At 41.3% G+C, this 3,937-nt stretch overlaps 1 non-coding gene across 1 annotated transcript; it reads right to left on the bottom strand.

Moving 5' to 3' along the window:
- Window positions 1-511: 511 nt before the first annotated feature.
- On the bottom strand, window positions 512-619 carry LOC141644673 (small nucleolar RNA R71). Its single transcript, XR_012544285.1, has one exon. It is a non-coding gene; the product is annotated as a small nucleolar RNA R71 (small nucleolar RNA).
- Between the last annotated feature and the right edge of the window lie 3,318 nt (window positions 620-3,937).

The raw sequence follows: 3,937 nt of genomic DNA on the forward strand, positions 1-3,937 counted from the left end.
CAATAGGAGATTTCCTAGGAGGAATTTGAGAGGTATTAGTGAGGTTGTAGATATTCAACCAACTATTGAGTTCATCAACCCTTTTGCAAGAGAAGGTGAGGAGAACCCATTACAAAATACCCCACAAAATCAACCTACAATGCCTAAATTTTCATCACATTCCGTACCCACCGAGGGGAACCTACCCAATGGTACTCCCACACCACAACATTTGACCGGGAATTTTATTGCCAAATCCGCCTTTATCCAATTAGTCGAAAGGAGCCAATTTGGGGGGATGCCTAGTGAAGACCCTCATTCTCATATGGAAACCTTTTGTGACTATTGTGATGCGATTTCTCAAACCGGTGTGACTCAAGACCAAATTCGATGGGTCTTATTTCATTTTTCTCTAATCGGCACCGCGAAACAATGGTTGAAGGGCCTTGATAAGGCCACTCTCGGAATTGATTCTTGGAAGAAGTTGGCCCTAGCTTTCTACAAAAAGTTCTACCCACCGGAAAAGACTAACATGCTAAGAGCTCAAATTACGGGTTTTAAGCAAAGGGATGAAGAATCTTTGTATGAAGCTTGGGAGCGGTTCAAAGGAATTTGTCGCTCATGTCCTCACCATGGACATAGCGAGTGGTTCTTGGTACAACAATTTTGGAACGGTTTATATGAAGATTCAAGGAACATTCTCAACATGGGATCAAATGGAATGTTCACCGAAGTTGATGACAATCAAACATGGAACAAAATTGAGGAAATGGCGGTCCATAACTCACAATATAGTAGACCTCGCAAGGCTACTAGAGGAGGAAAGCATGAAGTGGACTCCGTTACTCAATTGGGTGCTCAACTTAGTGCTCATATTGACACAATCAATTTGAAGTTTGAAAAAGCTATGGCTAGACTTGAAGAAGCCTCAAAATCACCAAAGCATCATGTTAATGCCATGACGGCATCCTCATCAATCCCAAGTGGGATATGTGAGAATTATGGAACTTTGGGACATGACCAAAATGAATGTAGGGGAACAAATGAACAAGTGAATGCTTTCCAAGCATACAAGAGTGGTACCCCTTATTACAACTATTATAATGAAAACACCAAGTTTCATCCAAATCTCTCATACAAAAGCCAAAATGTTCAAAACCCTCAAACAACATACACCCCACCTCCCATGAGAAACCAAAATCAAAGACCCTTTTACAACCAAAACCAAGGTTACCAAAATCAAAATCCATACAATCACCAAAATGACCAAGGTTTTGATGTTCAAAAAGCGGTCCTCCAAATGCAAAAGAATCAACAAGAATTTTTCACTCAAATGCAAAAAGATAGCCAAGCAAAAGAAACCACCATCAACAACATTCTAGCTCACACCAAGATGTTGGAAACCCAATTGACTCAACTAGCATCTTCAAGCTCACAAAGACAAAATGGGCAATTACCACCTCAAAGTAATCCCCCAAGACATGAAACGGTTAGTGCCATTCACTTGAGAAGTGGTACAAGATATGAAGCACCGAAGAAGCAAGTTGAGGATGAAGTTGTGGAAGCTAGTGATAAGGAAGAAATTGTGCAAAACTCCAAGGATGGAGAATCATCAAAAGAAGAGATTTCAAAGAAAAATGAAGACAAGGTCAAGGAGAAGGAGCCCATTGTGATTAGACTTCCTTTTCCAAGTCGTCAAGCCAAGCCCAAATTTGATGACCAACTTGGAAAGTTTATGGAAATTGTGAAGAATTTGGAAGTCTCAATTCCTTTCACGGAATTAATCAATCACGTGCTTACCTATGCGAAATACATGAAAGACATCCTCACAAAGAAGAAGTCGATCCGGAAACTTGAGACTATCGCCTTCACTAAGGTGAGTAGTGCAATACTTCAAGGGAGTTCACCTCCAAAACTAAAGGATCCGGGAAGCTTCTCAATACCGTGTACCATTGGCGACACCACGATCAACAAAGCCTTATGTGATCTAGGGGCTAGTGTGAGTGTTATGACGTACTCGGTGAGTAAAAGGTTGGGGATGGGAGAGCTTAAATGCACCAATATCACACTCCAAATGGCCGATAGATCGACGAAGACACCATTAGGGATATGGGAAGATGTTCCCGTACGAATAGGGAAGTTTTTCATCCCGCTGGACTTTGTCATTGTTGATATGGAGGAAGATTCCAACATTCCAATCATTCTAGGAAGACCCTTCTTACACACCGCGGGTGCGGTGATTGATGTAAAACATGGTGAGCTCACTCTAGAAGTGGGAGATGAGAGTATAACTTTTAATCTTGACAAGACTTTGAGAGCTCCCCGTTTACATGAACCGTGTTTTATGATCGATCATTATAGTCGAAAGGATGAAAGGAAGAAGTCGGAACTCCAATGGAAGAAGAAAATTGAAGATGCTCCATTCAAAGAGCAAGTGAATTGTGACAAGGAGAGCTTGCAAAGCTCATCAAAGACAAGCAAAGAAGAAGAAGATGGCCTCATTGGCCAAGAAAAGAAATTGGGAAAGTTGTCTCCACCAAATCAAGAGATTTTCAATGATCAACTTAATGAAGTTTGTGGTCTTTGGGACGACGAATTTGAAGGAATTTTTAATCCCTACATTGGTAATGCCATCGATCAAGACCGACAACAAGGGCCAAGGTCTATTGAAGACCTCTATCATGATAATGAACAAGCATTTGATTACTTTTTGAAGGTGTTGAGCAACATCAACAACACCTTGAACATGCCCCATTGACATCTCATCAAGAATGAGAGTTTGGTGGAGTCCTCCCTAAACCATCATTTGTAAATATTTCTAACTCCCTAACTTGCATTTCAATTCTTATCTTGCATTTTTGTTATTTTTGGATTTTTATACTTTGATCAAGACAATTATCATGTTTGAGAGAAGTGAGGGAGGGACTAATAATTTTAATTAATGTGTAGTGCTTTAGCTTAGTGTGGGGATGGCAATTGCCTAGGCTATCCATGCCTTAGTAGTGCCCCCATAATGAAGAACACGAGATATGAAGAAGAATGGAAGAATGACAAGGGATATGCAAAGTACACGGATGGAACTGAATCCGGGTACAAAGGGGTTGAATCCGAGCGGGTTCAGGAGAATCCGCCCGTCTTCAAGCAATGCGGACGTGTTGTGTAGAAGACGCACGTCCTGAAATGAGCTGAACTTTTGATATTTTTTACTGTCAGCGAATCCGGGCGTCCTGCATCCAAATCCGCCCGTCTCTAAAAATCCGCTCGTCCTGAAGGGAAGACGCTCGTCTTCGTGGCTGAGGAAAACAAGAAAAATCCCTATAAAGGAATCCGCCCGTCTTCTGCAGAAGACGCCCGTCCCGTGTTTGCAAATCCGAGCGTCTTCACTGAAAGACGCCCGTCTTTAGGCGAATTTTTCCCAACCCATAAAAGGCAGAATCCGCCCGTCCCGAGCAGAATCCGCCCGTCTTGCCCATGCAGTTCAAATTTTTCGGCTTTTATAAACCCCCTCCCACCTTCATTTCTTCATTCCTTCATTCATAACACTACTCATAAACTACAAAACCCTCATCCTCTCCATCACAAAAACAAGATTCCTCAACAACATTCACCAAAATCAAATCAAAACATCCTTTTAACAACAAATCAATCACTCCTTTTTCAATAAAAATCAAAACCAAGCACAAAATCTTCAACCTTTGAGTCGATTTTTGAATTCATAAAGGCAAAGCCTTTCACCTTTAAATCGATTTGGGTACACTACAAATTGAAGATTTTTCACTCTTTTCTTGGTTTAATTCATCAATGGCAAGGACTAAGGGCGCAACAAAGGCAACAAAGGCAAAGACACTCTCCTTAAGGCAAAAGACTCTTCAAGCAAAGAAAGCATTGGCTATAGTGGTAGCAAACCCAAACTTGGAAGTGCAACAACAACAACAACAACCTCCCATGGGAACAACAA

Source organism: Silene latifolia, chromosome 2 (genome assembly GCF_048544455.1).
Source record: "Silene latifolia isolate original U9 population chromosome 2, ASM4854445v1, whole genome shotgun sequence".
Classification (NCBI taxonomy): Eukaryota; Viridiplantae; Streptophyta; class Magnoliopsida; order Caryophyllales; family Caryophyllaceae; genus Silene; species Silene latifolia.